The 19,430-nt window shown below is 37.1% G+C and overlaps 1 pseudogene; it reads left to right on the forward strand.

Moving 5' to 3' along the window:
- Positions 1 to 519: 519 nt before the first annotated feature.
- Positions 520 to 18,601, forward strand: LOC130939832 (uncharacterized; annotated as a pseudogene).
- Positions 18,602 to 19,430: the final 829 nt, after the last annotated feature.

A 19,430-nucleotide genomic window follows, 5' to 3' on the forward strand; every position in this document is an offset into this window, starting at 1 on the left:
ATATGATTTAAGAATAATTCCCAAATTTAATCTATCTGTTGAAACCTTCCAAACAACTTAATTTTTTTTTAAGAAAAAAAAAAGAAACTACTTTAATTCTTATCCAATAATAATAATAATAATAATAATAATAATAATAATAATAATAATAATAATAATAATAATAATAATAATAATAATAATAATAATAATAATAATAATAATAATAATAATAATAATCATCATCACCACCACTTACCCCTAAAACGCGCCTCTTCTGGCACGTCCACTCCACGCGCCTCTTAACAGATTTTTCAATCAATCAATACGTGAATATATAACTTCCTTTTTTCCAAAGTATATCGCTTTCTTTTTCGAATTTCTTCTACGTTTTCGTGTCTTTTCTCTGCAATCTCTTTTGTGCGTTTCTCTCTGCGTTCTCCTTCGGTGTTTACGTGTGTTTCTCTCTGCGTTCTTTTTGTTTGTTTTTCTCGATTTCCATTATTTCTAAAATCAAGCTCTAAAATCGTTTTGAAAATAATGGATTATTCAACTTCAGATTGTCAGCTGAACCAGAGCGAAGTGGATTTTGAATTTAAATCCAATGAAGTTCCTGAGGTGTGGTTTAATTCCAGTTAATATTTTTGTTAGTAGTTTATGATTGTGGAGCTGAATAATGTTGTGAACTTTGCCTGTGAAATTTGCTGTTCATTGTTCGTTGTTTGAATTGAATGTAGTGTACTAGTTCTGATGAATTTTCTGCATTTTATATCATACTTTCAGGTGTAAATCAGAAATATTTGGGTGTACCTTAAGAAAGTTTGGGTGTATTTACAGGTTCTGACTTTTTATCTGACTGAGGGTGAATTGTCTTATTCTTTTAGTTGAATTATTTTAGTTTCTTTTTTATGATGATTCATGAATATGATTTTTGTTATTTTTTATGATGGTTTTATAGTTGTGTTTGCATTCTATAGTTTATACTTGTTTTAATATGGTGTATTTTGGACTTTTTTGGGTGTATTTTGCAGTCCTTCAGTGATGTTAATGAGTAGTTTGTTCCCAAGGTTGGGATGACTTTTAACACCCTTGAAGATGCTGAACATTCTACAAGGATTATTCAAAAGCTGTAGGTTTTTCTACAAGAGTTCAGAGCACAAATAAGAAGAGAAACGAAATTAAGAATCAATTGATTACATATAGCAAAGAGGGGAAATGGAAATCAAAAATATCTCCGCGGAGAAGACAAACCCCTCAGCAGGATTAAATTGTCCCGCAAGAATTTATATACACATATTGAAGGACATCGGTGTTTGGATCATTTCTAAGGTCGTATTGCATCATTCACATTCTTGCTGTGAAATCAAGCAGATATGCTTAAACAGCACAGGGAACTAAGCATATCCGTGCGTCGTACAATAGAGAATAACGAGGAAGCGGGTATCAGACCAAGCAAAACTTACCAATCATTTATGGCAGCAGCCGGGGGTCACCATGAGTTAAATTTTATCGAAAAAGACGTGAAAAATTACATCACAAGAGAAGTGCAGAATGTTTCGAAACTAGAGGATGCAAAAGAATTCGGAAAATAATTATTAAGAAAGAGAAGAATCATAATTTCTTTTTTTGAGCTAAAACTCGAGGACGGTCAGTCGATTAAGCTTGCTTTTTGGGCAGACGCAAGGAGCAGGACTGCCTGTGAGTATTTCAAAGATATTATTTCATTCGATACCACCTACAATACAAACAGGTAATATGTTGTTCTGGTTTATGATGTTAAATTAATGTTGTTTTATAAATCTGTTACAGAGGTGCATATTGGATGTTTTTTGGTGTATATGGTTATTATTTGGGTGTATTTAACAACTTTAATTCTGTTTTGTCGTAATCTGTTTCAGGTATCATCTGGATTTTCAATCTTTTGTCAGGGTAAATCACCATGGTCAGTCAACGCTGCTGGGATGCGCTTTGATAAAAAATGAAGATATTCGATCATTCAAATGGTTATTTGAATGTTTGCTTCGTTGTATGGGAGGAAATGCTCCGAAAGGGATTCTCACCAATCAATGCGCATCGATACAAATGGCTATTAAGGCTTGTATGCCCACAACAATTCACCGTTTGTGTATTTGGCACATCATGAAGAAAATTTCAAGAAAATTAAACGGCTACAAGGGACACCTAGAAATCGAACAAGAAATAAGCCATGTTGTTTGGAACTCTCATACCAAAGAATCATTTGATAGGAATTGGAATGATTTTCTGATGAAGTGTGATCTTATGGAGAACAAGTGGCTTTCAGGTAATGTTTTTTAAAATCTGCAGCAGAGGTGTAAATTGCATGTTTTTTGGTGTATTATAGTCTGATTTAGGTGTTTTTTGCATAGCTTTACGAAGATCGTCATATATGGATTCCAATTTATCTCGATCACCGCTTTTGGGCCGGCATGAGAAGCACACAAAGGAGCGAGAGCATGCATGCCTTTTTTAACAAGCTCATTACGTGGAACAACTCACTTATCCAATTCGTCAAACAATACAATAATTACCTCGGAAGTAGGGAGCAAAGAGAGAGATAATCGGATGCTGTAGATTTTCACACCGTTATACCGTATGCAACAAAATCCTCAATAGAATCTCAGTTTCAACAGGTGTACACTCACTAGAAGTTCAGGGAAGTCCAAGCACAATTCAGAGGGAAGGTGAATTGCATCACAAGATCAACAAACTCTGCTCTAGGCTATTTATTCTGTATACGAAGTTGTAGAACAAGTTTCTAATTCAACATTCAACAAGTTTACGGTTACATACAACTTGGTAGCAGCTATTATTCGAGTCAAGAGGGATATTGTGTTGTAACGCCCTAAGTGTGTTAAGCTTTGAACGAGTAAACAAAGTATCACCGAGATACATATTGGAACGATGGAGCAAGAACATAAAGAGGAGTCACACACACATCAAGAGCAACCACGACGAGCCACTGTTGGAGCCAAGAAGCAAGAGGTTTGACGAATTGGTGTTTCGTTCGCAAAATATATGCGAATTTGCATCAGTATCTAAGGAGCTCACTACCATTCTACACCGCGCCTACGATAACGTCGTGGTTGAGATGCAAGAACTAAAATCTAAAAGGAAGGGGACATGTTCGTTATCTCACGAAAATGTTAACCTGGAATCCGTTAACAAGCTTCAAAGCCCTCCAAGGGTGAGAACAAGAGGACGTCCTAAAAATAGACTAGGTTTAAAGTTGGACAAACAGATTTCAAATGCCTCAAAGAAAAAGAAAATGAAAGTTCTAAGCAAGGTAAAAGTGACGTTCTTTAAACAGGGGGTAATTGAGTTTATTTTTGTTAATAGTTTTGCTAATATGTGAAACCTTTTTTATAGCGCATCAGTAGTGCAACCAAATTTCAGCCAATATCATAGACATGTTATGAATTATCAGTTCAGAGATTCAGCAGCTGGAGATAGGTTTTTGGGTGTATAGTGATAGTATTTTGGTGTACCGATAAATTTTTTGGGTGTATTTCTGCATTCTCTTGTTTTTGATATTTTTCCTTTTTTATATTTTTTAGATGCTACTGTTTGTTGGAAATTAATGTCTTGTTTATATTTATTTGTTTTAAATTTACAATATTTATTTCCTAAAGAGGTTAACAATTCAAATTTCTGAATTACGACAACTCTTGGTTGGTTTTTCCATGAAAATATGTAAGCACTCATTTTAAGTGTATTCCCGTTATTTTTGGGTGTATTATGAAAGTAATTCGGCGTATTAGTATGTTTCGTATTGTTTTCCTTGATTTTTTTGAACATGTAATTGATAGCTTTTGAATACAGCACATACAGTTTATTTATACAAAAATAATTTATAGTAAGCAAGGTAGTCAAAAACGCGTTTCAACTCGTGGAAACGCACGATTTCACGTTTCTGCATCCTCCTTCAGTCTCGGTTTTGCTTCTCGTCCAGGACCAAGCTTCTTCGTGTGGAATCGCCGCGCAAAAACGCAGAGCCGCTGGAATCGCGTTTCTGCCCCGATGTTGCGTTCAAGATTGAAGATGCTCTTTTCTTGATCTTGAGTGCAGCCCAGTCCAACCCAATGGCCCAATCTGAATAGAAGACCATGGAAGATGGAGGAGCCCTAGCAGATTAGCAGTAAATTCCTTAATCTCTTTACCTTCCTCACTTTACAGTTTATCTCCATGGCCAAAATTTCAAAATTTCACCTTTCTCAAGTCTTTCAATCTCTGACTCTCTCTGACTCCATCTCTCTATCCCTTTGAAGTTTAAATTTCGCGCGACCAAAATTCCCAATTTGGTGTGTCACAGCCTGCTGCCGTTGTTGTGGAATTAGACTGGTGGTGGTTGAACTGTGTGAGCATCAATTTGCAATTGTTTTGCGAAACTCTCTGACTCTGCCTCTGTCTCCAGTTCTCTGGCTCTCACTCTCTATTTCTGGAATCTGGATTGCTGCTGCTCTTCTCCTCCCCTTCACTGGTAGTTCAGGTATGTTAAAACTTTTTTAATTTTGATCCTCTTCAAAGTCAGTTCAATCTGTTGTTGTACTTGTTTATTATGGATTATATTGTAGGTTGAATTGCTATTGTCTATCTTTATTGGTTTACTGATTATATTGCAGATTAATTATATTGTTCAATTTAGATTATGATTTTATACGAATTATAGTAAGTTTTGAGACCTGAAAAACCGTGATCTCAGACCTGAAAATAACTAGTATATTACGAGTATATGTCAAATTTTGAGAGAGGATATTGCACCTCGACTCTTTTCCACAAATATGTCCTGTCAAACTTAATGTACAAAATATCAATGAATAAACTTACCTTAGCTCCATCCACCAGCTGGTTTTGGTTAATGGCTTCAGAGGTAGTATTATGGTGCGATACTTGAACTTGAGGTTCAATGCAAATCAATAGGCTATTTTACTATCACCATCTTTTGATGTATTAAAACAATAATGTAATGGAAAACATGGATTAATAATGGTGATCGAAACGTGAAACAAAAAGTGATTTGCTTTTATCCATTCTTATATCATGGTTTTGCTTTTAGCTCTTTCTTATTAATTAATGTTTCATTTAAAAATTATAAATATTTGACACAGTTTAATCCTCCTAATTTCTAAGATAAAAATTAACGAAATTGTTTATATATAATGTTAACTCTGATTGACATCTGATTCACAACTAAATGTTTCTTGATGGGTTGACTGCTCTGTGCTTTTGATGAGCGGATAATTTGTACGCTTTTTGGCATTGTTTTTAGTATGTTTTTAGTAGTTTTAGTTGAGTTCTTAGTATATTTTTATTAGTTTTTTTAATTAAAATTCACTTTTCTGGACTTTACTATGAGTTTGTGTGTTTTTCTGTGATTTCAGGTATTTTCTGACTGAAATTGAGGGTTCTGAGCAAAAATCTGATTCAGAGACTGAAAAGGACTGCAGATGCTGTTGGATTCTGACCTCCCTGCACTCGAAGTGGATTTTCTGGAGCTACAGAAGCCCAATTGGCGCGCTCTCAACGGCATTGGAAAGTAGACATCCTGGGCTTTCCAGCAATATATGATAGTCCATACTTTGCCCAAGATTTGATGGCCCAAACTGGCGTAGCAAATCAGCATCAGAAATTCCAGCGTTAAACGTCGAAACTGGCATAAAACTTGGAGTTAAACGCCCAAACTGGCATGAAAGCTGGCGTTTAACTCCAGAAAAGGTCTCTACACGAAATTACTTCATTGCTCAGCCCAAGCACACACCAAGTGGGCCCGGAAGTGGATTTTTCTATCATTTACTCATTTCTGTAAACCTTAGGATACTAGTTTTACTATTTATAGGATCTTTTGACATTGTATCCGTACCTTATGACCTTATGACATTTTTTACACGTTTCTTGTGTACCTTCCACGGCATGAGTCTCTAAACCCCATGGTTGGGGGTGAGGAGCTCTGCTGTGTCTTGATGGATTAATGCAATTACTACTGTTTCTTATTCAATCATGCTTGCTTCCATTCTAAGATATCACTTGCTCCTAACCCGGATGAATGTGATGATCCGTGACACTCATCATCATTCTCAACTATGAACATGTGCCTGACAACCACCTCTGTTCTACCTTAGATTAAGTAGATATCTCTTGGATTCTTTAATCGGAATCTTCGTGGTATAAGCTAGAACTGATGGCGGCATTCAAGAGAGTCCGGAAGGTCTAAACCTTGTCTGTGGTATTCTGAGTAGGACTCAATGATTGAATGACTGTGACGTGCTTCAAACTCCTGAAGGCGGGGCGTTAGTGACAGACGCAAAAGAATCACTGGATTCTATTCCGGCCCGATTGAGAACCGACAGATGATTAGCCTATGCTGTGACAGAGCATCAGGGACGTATTTTCACTGAGAGGATGGGAGGTAGCCACTGACAACGGTGAAACCCTACATACAGCTTGCCATGGAAGGAGCATTGCGTGTTTGATGAAGATGACAGTAGGAAAGCAGAGATTCGGAAGATGGAGCATCTCCAAAGCCTCAGCCTATTTTCCATTACTGCAAAACAAGTACCTTTTTCATGTTCTTTTGCTTTTTACAATCAATCCTGATAATTTCTGATATCCTGACTAAGATTTACAAGGTAACCATAGCTTGCTTCAAGCCGACAATCTCCGTGGGATCGACCCTTGCTCACGCAAGGTATTACTTGGACGACCCAGTGCACTTGCTGGTTAGTTGTGCGGGATTGCAAAAGTGTGATTGCAATTTCGTGCACCAAGTTTTTGGCGCCGTTGCCGGGGATTGTTCGAGTTTGGACAACTGACGGCTTATCTTGTTGCTTAGATTAGGACTGTTTTATTTTTGTTGGTTTAGAGTCTTTTAGTTGAGTCTAGTTTCATATTTTAAGTTTGGAGTCAATTGCATGCTTTTATTTTTCTCTTAATTTTCGTTTTTGCATGTTCTTAGTCCCTTTTTGATTCATAAAAATTATAAGTTTGGTGTCCTCTTTGTGTTTTCCTTTAAAATTTTCGAAAAAATTAGTGTTTGATTTTCTAAAATTTTAAGTTTGGTGTCTTTTTGTTGTTTTTCTCTTTCCTCTTTTCAAAAATCAAATCTTTTTCATAAAATTTTTTCAATCATATCTTTTAATTGCTGTTTCCAAAATCTTTTTAATTAACTAATTGATTCAGTTCTCAATTTGCTTTGATCTTATTCTCTTTTTGATTTTCGAATTTTTCCTTTAATTTTCTTTTATTTTATTTTAATTTTTCGTTTAATTCAAAAAAAAAAAAACAAAATTTATCTATTTCCATTCATTATCATTTCCCTTTTGTCCATTATGGACTTAAGTGAGATTAATCAGTCCAAAAGGACTCTGGGGTCATATGCTAACCCCATTACAGCTGCATATGGGAGTAGCATCTGTATACCTCCCATCAAAGCAAGCAGCTTTGAGCTAAACCCTCAACTCATTATCATAGTGCAGCAAAATTGCCAGTATTCCGGTCTTCCACAGGAAGAACCTACTGAGTTTCTGGCACAGTTCTTACAAATTGCTGACACAGTACATGATAAAGAGGTAGATCAGGATGTCTACAGACTATTACTGTTTCCATTTGCTGTAAAAGATCAAGCTAAAAGGTGGTTGAATAACCAACCTACAGCAAGCATAAAGACATGGAAACAGTTGACAGACAAATTCCTGAATCATTTTTACCCTCCAAAGAGGATGACACAGCTAAGGCTGGACATCCAAGGCTTTAAACAAGAGGATAATGAATCCCTTTATAATGCCTGGGATAGGTATAGAGGTATGCTTAGAAAATGCCCCTCTGAAATGTTCTCAGAGTGGGTACAGTTAGACATCTTCTACTATGGGCTTACAGAAAAAGCTCAGATGTCTTTAGACCACTCAGCTGGTGGATCTATACACATGAGGAAGACAATTGAAGAAGCTCAAGAGCTTATAGACACTGTTGCTAGAAACCAGTATTTGTACTCTAGCAATGAGTTCTCTCCAAAAGAGGAAGTCATGGCAGTAGTCACTGATCCTAATCCTCAAGAACAGATGATTGAGCTTAATCAACAATTGCTCCGGATGACAGAACAGTTAGCAGAATTTAAAGAGATGCTCTATGAAACTAAAGTTGCTAACAAGAACATAGAACTGCAGTTGAATCAAGCAAAACAGCAAATATCTAAATAGATAACAGAGGAATGTCAAGCAGTTCAACTGAGGAGTGGGAAGACACTAAATAACACTGCTCAAAGTAGTAAAAAGTCAGTAAAGGAACAATTGACAGAGGATAGCCAAACCACTATCCAAAATCCCTCTGAGGACAGTAAGAGCCCAGAGAGGAATACTAATGGCGTTCAAACGCCAGAAAGGGAAGGAAAGCTGGTGTTAAACGCCCATTCCCTGCCCAGTTCTGGCGTTCAAACGCCAGAAAAGGGAGAAAATTTGGCGTTAAACGCCCAATGGGTAGCCAAGTCTGGCGTTCAAACGCCACAAAGGGGTCAGACACTTGCAAGTGCTGATAACAACCCCCTTAAGCATGCTTCTTCAACCACTTCTGTAAGGAATAAACCTGCAGCAACTAAGGTTGAAGAATATCAAGCCAAGATGCCTTATCCTCAGAAACTCCGCAAAGCAGAACAGGATAAGCAATTTGCCCGCTTTGCAGACTATCTAAGGACTCTTGAAATAAAGATTCCGTTTGCAGAGGCACTTGAGCAAATACCTTCTTATGCTAAGTTCATGAAAGATATCTTAAGTCATAAGAAGGATTGGAGAGAAACTGGAAAGGTGTTTCTCACTGAAGAATGCAGTGCAGTCATTCTGAAAAGCTTACCAGAAAAGCTTCAAGATCCAGGAAGCTTTATGATACCATGCACATTAAAAGGTGCTTGCACCAAGACAGCCCTATGTGATCTTGGAGCAAGCATCAATCTAATACCTGCATCCACTATCAGAAAGCTTGGGTTGACTGGAGAAGTCAAACCAACCCGGATATGCCTCCAACTTGCTGATGGCTCCATTAAATATCCATCAGGCATAATAGAGGATATGATTATCAAGGTTGGGCCATTTGCCTTTCCAACTGACTTTGTAGTGCTGGAAATGGAGGAGCACAAGAGTGCAACTCTCATTCTAGGAAGACCTTTCCTAGCAACTGGACGAACTCTCATTGATGTACAAAAGGGGGAAATAACCCTGAGAGTCAATGAGGATGAGTTCAAGTTGAATGTTGTTAAAGCTATGCAACATCCAGACACATCAAATGACTGCATGAGCACTGATATTATTGACTCTTTGGTGGAGGAGGTCAATATGACTGAAAGTCTTGAATCAGAGCTAGAGGACATCTTTAAAGATGTTCAGCCTGATCTTGAGGAACTAAAGGAAATAAAAGAAATTCCGAAAATTCCTCAGGAAGAAGACAAGCCTCCTAAACCAGAGCTCAAACCATTACCACCATCCCTGAAATATGCGTTTCTAGGAGAAGGCGGCACTTTTCCAGTGATCATAAGCTCTGCTTTAAATCCACAGGAAGAGGAAGCACTAATTCAAGTGCTAAGGACACACAAGACAGCTCTTGGGTGGTCCATAAGTGATCTTAAGGGCATTAGCCCAGCAAGATGCATGCACAAGATCCTATTGGAGGATGATGCTAAACCAGTGGTTCAACCACAAAGGCGGCTAAATCCAGTCATGAAGGAGGTGGTGCAGAAAGAGGTCACTAAGTTACTAGAGGCTGGGATTATTTATCCTATTTCTGATAGCCCCTGGGTGAGCCCTGTACACGTTGTCCCTAAGAAGGGAGGCATGACAGTGGTTCATAATGAAAAGAATGAACTAGTTCCTACAAGAACAGTTACAGGGTGGCGCATGTGTATTGACTACAGAAGGCTCAATACAGTCACCAGAAAGGATCATTTTCCTTTACCATTCATAGACCAGATGCTAGAGAGACTAGCAGGTCATGAATACTACTGCTTTTTGGACGGGTACTCAGGCTACAACCAAATTGCAGTAGATCCTCAGGACCAAGAGAAAACAGCATTTACTTGCCCTTCTGGCGTGTTTGCCTACAGAAGGATGCCTTTTGGTCTGTGCAATGCACCTGCAACCTTTCAGAGGTGCATGCTCTCTATCTTCTCAGATATGGTAGAGAAATTTCTAGAAGTCTTCATGGATGACTTCTCAGTATATGGAGACTCATTCAGCTCCTGTCTTAATCACCTAGCACTTGTCCTGAAAAGGTGCCAAGAGACTAACCTGGTTTTAAACTGGGAGAAATGTCACTTTATGGTGACTGAAGGAATTGTCCTTGGGCACAAAATTTCAAGCAGGGGAATAGAGGTGGATAAGGCAAAGGTAGAGGTAATTGAAAAATTACCACCACCTGCCAATGTTAAGGCAATCAGAAGCTTTCTTGGGCATGCAGGATTCTACAGAAGGTTTATAAAGGATTTTTCAAAAATTGCCAAACCTCTGAGTAATCTGCTAGCTGCTGACACTCCATTTATCTTTGATAATGAGTGTCTGCAGGCATTTGAGACTCTGAAAGCTAAGCTGGTCACAGTACCAGTTATCTCTGCACCAGACTGGACATTACCATTTGAACTAATGTGTGATGCCAGTGACCATGCCATTGGTGCAGTACTGGGACAAAGGCATGGTAAGCTTCTGCACGTCATTTATTATGGCAGCCGTGTCCTAAATGATGCACAGAAGAATTACACAACCACAGAAAAGGAGTTACTTGCAGTGGTTTATGCCATTGACAAGTTCAGATCTTATTTAGTAGGATCAAAAGTGATTGTGTACACTGACCATGCTGCTCTTAAATATCTACTCACAAAGCAGGATTCAAAACCCAGGCTCATAAGATGGGTGTTGCTTCTGCAAGAGTTTGATATAGAAATAAGAGACAGAAAAGGGACAGAGAATCAAGTGGCTGATCACCTGTCCCGGATAGAACCAGTAGCAGGAGCATCCCTCCCTCCTACTGAGATCTCTGAAACCTTTTCGGATGAGCAATTGTTTGCTATTCAGGAAGCTCCGTGGCTTGCAGACAGTGCAAACTCTAAGACTCAAGGTTCTCCTTCTGTAACCATGGAGAGGAAGCATGAAGAGCTTCTCTCAAAACAGAGTCAAATAGAGCCCCCACAGTCAAACTCTAAGTTTGGTGTTGGGAGGTCACAACCAAACTCTAAGTTTGGTGTTGGATAGGTTCCAACATTGCTCTGAACATCTGTGAGGCTCCATGAGAGCCCACTGTCAAGCTACTGACATTAAAGAAGCGCTTGTTGGGAGGCAACCCAATGTTATATTTTATCTATTTTCCTTTGTTATTTCATGTTTTCTGTAGGTTGATGATCATGAGAAGTCACAAAATCAATTGAAAAAGCAAAAACAGAAAGAAAAACAGGAAGAAAAACAGCACACCCTGGAGGAAGAAACCACTGGCGTTTAAACGCCAGTGAGGCTAGCAGATGGGCGTTTAACGCCCAGTCTGGCACCATTCTGGGCGTTTAACGCCAGAAAGGGGCACCAGACTGGCGTTAAACGCCAGGAAAAGGCAAGAACCTGGCGTTAAACGCCAGAATTGGGCACCAGCCCGGCGTTTAACGCCAGAATTGGCCCAAAACGTGATTTTGCATGCCATTTGGTGCAGGGATGACTTTTCCTTGACACCTCAGGATCTGTGGACCCCACAGGATCCCCACCTACCCCACCACTCTCTCTCTTCTTTCTTCTTTTGCTCGAGGACGAGCAAACCTTCTAAGTTTTGTGTGGTACAAGCGTTGCAAAAGCTTCCACCTCTGAGCCATGGGAGATGGAGAGATTCATTTCAAGGGATGCACTTTCCTCCACAAAACTATTGGGAGCAAATCAACACCTCCCTAGGAGAATTGAGTTCCAACATGGGATAACTAAGGGTGGAGCACCAAGAACACTCCATTCTCCTCCATGAAATTAGAGAAGATCAAAGAATCATGAGAAAGGAGCAACAAAGGCAAGGAAGAGACATTGAGGAGCTCAAGCACTCCATAAGACCTTCAAGAGGAAGAACAAGCCGCCATCACTAAGGTGGACCCGTTCTTTAATCTCCTTGTTCTTTATTTTTCTGTTTTTCGAAAATTTATGCTTATGTTTGTCCATGTTTGTGTCTTATGATCATTAGTGTCTTAGTGTCTATGCCTTAAAGTTATGAATGTCCTATGAATCCATCACCTTTCTTAAATGAAAACTATTTTTATTACAAAAGAACAAGAAGTACAGGATTTTGAATTCATCTTTAAAACTAGCTTAATTAGTTTGATGTGGTGACAATACTTTTTGTTTTCTGAATGTATGCTTGAACAGTGCATATGTCTTTTGAATTTGTGATTCATGAATGTTAAAATTGTTGGCTCTTGAAAGAATGATGAAAAAGGAGACATGTTACTGAGGATCTGAAAAATCATAAAAATGATTCTTGAAGCAAGAAAAAGCAGTGAATACAAAAAAAAATTCGAAAAAAAAAAGAGAAAAGAAGAAAAGGAAAAGAAAGAAAAAGAAAGAAATAGAAGTTGTGATCCAAGGCAAAAAGAGTGTGCTTAAGAACCCTGGACACCTCTAAGTGGGGACTCTAGCAAAGCTGAGTCACAATCTGAAAAGGTTCACCCAATTATGTGTCTGTGGCATGTATGTATCCGGTGGTAATACTGGAAGACAGAGTGCTTTGGGCCACAGCCAAGACTCATAAAGTAGCTGTGTTCAAGAATCATCATACTTAACTAAGAGAATCAATAACACTATCTGGATTCTGAGTTCCTAAAGAAGCCAATCATTCTGAATTTCAAAAGATAGAGTGAGATGCCAAAACTGTTCGGAGGCAAAAAGCTACTAGTCCCGCTCATCTAATTTGGAGCTAAGTTTCATTGATAATTTGGAGTCTATAGTATATTCTCTTCTTTTTATCCTATTTTGATTTTCAGTTGCTTGGGGACAAGCAACAATTTAAGTTTGGTGTTGTGATGAGCGGATAATTTGTACGCTTTTTGGCATTGTTTTTAGTATGTTTTTAGTAGTTTTAGTTGAGTTCTTAGTATATTTTTATTAGTTTTTTTAATTAAAATTCACTTTTCTGGACTTTACTATGAGTTTGTGTGTTTTTCTGTGATTTCAGGTATTTTCTGACTGAAATTGAGGGTTCTGAGCAAAAATCTGATTCAGAGACTGAAAAGGACTGCAGATGCTGTTGGATTCTGACCTCCCTGCACTCGAAGTGGATTTTCTGGAGCTACAGAAGCCCAATTGGCGCGCTCTCAACGGCATTGGAAAGTAGACATCCTGGGCTTTCCAGCAATATATGATAGTCCATACTTTGCCCAAGATTTGATGGCCCAAACCGGCGTAGCAAATCAGCATCAGAAATTCCAGCGTTAAACGCCGGAACTGGCATAAAACTTGGAGTTAAACGCCCAAACTGGCATGAAAGCTGGCGTTTAACTCCAGAAAAGGTCTCTACACGAAATTACTTCATTGCTCAGCCCAAGCACACACCAAGTGGGCCCGAAAGTGGATTTTTCTGTCATTTACTCATTTCTGTAAACCTTAGGATACTAGTTTTACTATTTATAGGATCTTTTGACATTGTATCCGTACCTTATGACCTTATGACATTTTTTACACGTTTCTTGTGTACCTTCCACGGCATGAGTCTCTAAACCCCATGGTTGGGGGTGAGGAGCTCTGCTGTGTCTTGATGGATTAATGCAATTACTACTGTTTCTTATTCAATCATGCTTGCTTCCATTCTAAGATATCACTTGCTCCTAACCCGGATGAATGTGATGATCCGTGACACTCATCATCATTCTCAACTATGAACATGTGCCTGACAACCACCTCTGTTCTACCTTAGATTAAGTAGATATCTCTTGGATTCTTTAATCGGAATCTTCGTGGTATAAGCTAGAACTGATGGCGGCATTCAAGAGAGTCCGGAAGGTCTAAACCTTGTCTGTGGTATTCTGAGTAGGACTCAATGATTGAATGACTGTGACGTGCTTCAAACTCCTGAAGGCGGGGCGTTAGTGACAGACGCAAAAGAATCACTGGATTCTATTCCGGCCCGATTAAGAACCGACAGATGATTAGCCTATGCTGTGACAGAGCATCAGGGACGTATTTTCACTGAGAGGATGGGAGGTAGCCACTGACAACGGTGAAACCCTACATACAGCTTGCCATGGAAGGAGCATTGCGTGTTTGATGAAGATGACAGTAGGAAAGCAGAGATTCGGAAGATGGAGCATCTCCAAAGCCTCAGCCTATTTTCCATTACTGCAAAACAAGTACCTTTTTCATGTTCTTTTGCTTTTTACAATCAATCCTGATAATTTCTGATATCCTGACTAAGATTTACAAGGTAACCATAGCTTGCTTCAAGCCGACAATCTCCGTGGGATCGACCCTTGCTCACGCAAGGTATTACTTGGACGACCCAGTGCACTTGCTGGTTAGTTGTGCGGGATTGCAAAAGTGTGATTGCAATTTTGTGCACCAGCTTTCCACCAATGTCCCTCCTAAACTTTTCACTTCATCTTGAGCAGTGTTGTTTAATAAATGATTTTTAACACCATCCTCAATTTTTTCATCCACTAAACTAATAGTCTTTAGGGTCTCTATACCATTTAATTCAGACCCCTCCTGGTGTCCTTCCAATTCCAACACTTCTATATTGTTCTCTGGTGAATTACTCGATTCTCTCAACTCTCCAAGAACTTCTATTCCATCATTAGTACTAGCAACAGGCTTTATTGGAAATGTCTCTAAATACAATGTCCTTTACTTCCAATTCAATAACCTAGAACTAGAATCCACTTTTTTAAAATTAAATTAAATTAATCCTTAGATTCAGAAATTAAATTAAACAAGTAACATGGCATCATGTGAAGTGGGACTTAGCTAGTATAGTAAAACCTTTGTTATTGTTAATTACCAATAATTCACATATTACTTGTTGAATGATAAAGGTGAAGCACTGTATATGAAGATGCTATATATGTTGAAGTTGCACTATTGAACAATTCAAATTACTTGATAAGAAGCTTTTGACTTTAGCTTTGATTTTGATCAATGAAAAAGGTGAAGCACTGTATATAAAGATGCTATATATATTGAAGTTGCACTGTTGAACAATTCAAATTACTTGACAACAAGCTTTTGACTTTAGCTTTGATTTTGATCAATGAAAATAGGACTAATAATAAGACATCATGTTAATTCATGTTAATGAAAACAGGACTAATAATGAAAACAGGACTTTACCAATATTTTGATTAATGCATGTTGCAACTTGCAACAACTCGTTTCTATTAACATATCCTCATTTTTAGTTATTGCAATTGGATTATACACATCATTCTAGTTGAATAGATTCTACCGTTTATTTTCTTGGCCAAGTTATTTTGTCAACTAGCAAAATGATCAAGTCAAAATGTGTAAATTAGTATCATCAATTTAATATATATTACCTTGGGAGATTCAACTATTTCGATTTCATCATCATAGCATTCAAAGCTTCTTGCATTATACAGTCAGATACTAATAATAAGTGTCTGCTTTTGTCTGTTCCAGTGTATCCAAATGAGGACATTGTATGAAAAAGTGAAATATTCAGTTAGTGAAGACAATGAATCACCGTTTGTTTTAGCAGTTTGTTCATTGCTATCATTTTTACTGGTTGATCCTTCATCTGAGCTCCCTGATTGAAACTTCTCTTTGTCACCTATATCCCAATAATTTTATAACTATCTATTTCTCTGAATTGTTGTTGTGGCATTGAATATAATTCTTGAATTTTTGTTATGCTGGTATTTTTTGTTCAAATTGGATTGTTAAATTTTTGTTGTTGAACTTGGATGGTTGTACTTGAAATTGAACACAATTTTGTAATTTTTGTTAAATTGTTGAATTTTTGCTATGATATTGAATTGATTCATTGAATATTTACTGTTTTTATTTTTTTCTAAACAGGAATGGCATCGACTCAAGCTAATGCAAGTGAAAATCCGACTAACATTCCAGCTTCTTAGTTAGGAAGTACAGCTGGAATCACTTGTAAAAAAAAAGTTGCTAAGAATGCTCTTGGAAGTAGAACTGATGTAGGATGGGAGCACGGGATATCTGTTGGAGAAGATGGAAAGAAGATACAATGTAAATACTGTCATAAAATTTTTTCAGGAGGAGTTTATAGATTGAAACACCACTTAGCAGGAACTCAAAAAGATGTTGGGGCTTGTACAACTGTTAGTGATGAAGTTAAAAAGCAAATGTGGGATGTTGTGAGTGGGTTACAAGTAAATTTGATGAAGAAAACAAACATGGGTGGGGCAAGCCCAGGAGAAGCTACTAAAGAAGTTGACACTACCGGTGAAAAAAGAAAGGGAAAAGAACTAGATGGCAACATATTCAAGAAAACACGCATTAGTACTCAAACAACAATCAACAATATATTTAAGAAGAATTTGAGAGAGGAAGTATGTTTAGAGATTAGTGCTTTTTTCTACAACAATGGCATCCCCTTTAATGTTTCAAGGAGCGAGGAATACAGTAGAATGTTTGAGAAAGCTATAAGATACGGACAAGGATTCAAGCCACCATCCTACCATGAATTAAGGGTGCCTCTTTTGAAGAAACACGTGGAGCTTGTTCAACAATCACTAGAGGAACATAGAGAATATTGGAAGCAGGTTGGTTGCACAATAATGACTGATGGTTGGACAGATAAGAGAAGACGGACCATCCTAAATTTTTTGGTTAATAGTCCTAAAGGGACTATTTTTTTGAAATCCATTGATGTCTCTCACATTACTAAGACAACTGATAAAATCTTTAAAATGATAGATGATGTGGTTGAAGAGGTTGGTGAAGAAAATGTCATCCAAGTTGTCACCGATAATGCGGCTAACTACAAAGCTGCAGGAGAAATGCTAATGAAAAAGAGAAAAAAGTTGTTTTGGACGCCTTGTGCAGCACATTGCATTGATTTAATGTTAGAAGACTTGGAAAAAAAAGTAACACTTCACAAGGACACAATTTATAAAGGTAGAAAGATTACTACTTACATATATGCTAGAACTGCTCTTATTGCACTACTACACATCCACACTAAGGGGAAAGATTTGGTGAGGCCGGGTATGACCCATTTTGCAACTTCTTACCTTAGTTTGGGATGTCTCAATGACAACAAAGGTTCCTTAATAAAAATGTTTCTTTCTGATCAATGGACTTCTAGTAATTTTGCAAAGACAAAAGATGGAAAGATAATTGCAAGTGTGGTGTTAGATAAGGTGTTTTGGAAGGAAGTCGTAATTTGCTTGAGGGCTGCCTACCCTCTTCTTTATGTACTTCGTATGGTGGATTCAGAAGAAAAGCCGGCAATGGAATTTATTTATGAAGAAATGACAAGTGCAAAGGAGAAAATACGAGATGCATTTCAAGGAGTTGAGACAAGGTAAAATGTCTAATTATTTTATTTTTTAATTAATGCATAAGAGTTGTACATAATGTTGAATGATACGTGTAAAGTGTAATTGTAAAATGTAATAACGGAAGAGGTAGAAAAGTAAAAGCCAGAGAGAGTTAAAAAATTTAAATTCTGAAAATATTGTTTATTTTGTAACTAATTTATTAATTTTTTTATGTTTTAGTTATATACCTATTTGGGATATTATTGATGCAAGATGGGGCAACCAACTTCATAGGCCATTGCATGCTGCAAGCTATTATTGAATCCTCAGATTCATTATAGCTCTGGTTTTAAAATTGCTTATGAGCTTAAGAAGCAGTTTTATGCTTGTATGGAAAGGATGACAGGAAATCCAGATTTAATCACTAAGATGGATGTTCAACTTGAAGATTTTAAAACTCGAAAAGAGTTTTTTGGTAGTAAAGTAGCTCAAAATGCAATTTATACTAAAACTCCAGCTCAATGGTGGGATTCTTATGGAGATCAGCATCCAGAGCTCCAACAATTTGCAATTCGTGTCTTGAATTTGACATGTAGTTCATCTGGATGTGAACGTAATTGGAGCACTTTTGAGATAGTTAGTAATTAAATATAAATTGCATTTTACTTTTATAAATTTGGTTGTTAATTCTTCAATTCTATCTTATTGTTTGATTAATGTCTAATATTTTTTATCTACTTTTGAAAGGTTCACACAAAAAGGAGAAACCGTTTGAAAGCTAAAACCATGAATGATGTTGTGTTTGTGATGACAAATTCAAGATTAGCAAAGAAAAAACAAACTAGAAGAAGTCTTGATTATGACTATAGTCTTGATGAGTTGGACTCTGATGAAGAGTGGATTGTTGCTGACGAAGATGGAGAAGAAGAAGATTTAGATGCTCTAATCTCAGATCCTGATTTAAATGATGGAGCAAGTGGTAATAGAGTTGTTGGTGCCTCTAAGGATCCTTTGGCAATTCCTTATCTTGATGATGATGAGTTTGAAGAACTTCTCCAAGGACCTCTTCCTCCTGCTCCTGATAATGATGAAGATGGTAATGCAGAAGTTTGTGAAACTCGTGAAGATTTTATAACTGATGAAGAATAGAATGATTATTAAATAATAACTTGTTTAGATTTTAGTTAATTAGTTGTTCATTCTAGTAGTTTAGTTGGTTTATTTGCTACTTGAATTTATTTTAGTGTCGTATGAACTTGTGAGTTGTGAATTTGTGTTTTGATTTGTGAATTTGTGTTGAATTGTGACTTTTAACTTGTTATGGTATATATATTAGTTATAATTCTATGGATAATTTAGTTTATTTGAGATTTATTTTATTCTATATAAAATTAGTTGTTGCTATTAAATTTTTCTAAATTTTTATAATTTACGAGTCATATTTACGTTTCGTCTCACGATTCAACGAATTACGATTTTGAGTTAGCTTAACGAGTCGAGGTAAAAACTACGAGTTCACTACCTTGATAGTAAGATTGAATTAAATATACACAAACTTTACAAAAAGTGTTCAAATTATTCCAGGACTATACACCACTCAAACTAATCATTATCAATATTATCTGTATCTATTTGACAATATGGACTCAATAACACTGCAGATGCCTTGGATAATCTTATTGTTTCACTTTTCTTGAGGCTCTATCTTTGTCTTGATTCATCTCATGAAACAAAATTCGCGGAGCATATTCAACTCTAAAGTGGTCCACCTCTGCCTACAGTTTAAAAGAATATTCTTTTACTGAACTCTGTTAATTTAGTAAAGTAATAGAGAGTTATATACTTTTAAACACCATTACCTGTATCCAATTCTCCCAGTTATATCTACCCTTTTTAATGTTTTGAGACTCGATTATTTCAAGCCATTTCATTACATAAATTGTACAATTATAGCTGAAAATCAAAAATAAATTAGCAA

The sequence above is a fragment of the Arachis stenosperma genome, chromosome 7, assembly GCF_014773155.1.
Source record: "Arachis stenosperma cultivar V10309 chromosome 7, arast.V10309.gnm1.PFL2, whole genome shotgun sequence".
NCBI lineage: Eukaryota > Viridiplantae > Streptophyta > Magnoliopsida > Fabales > Fabaceae > Arachis > Arachis stenosperma.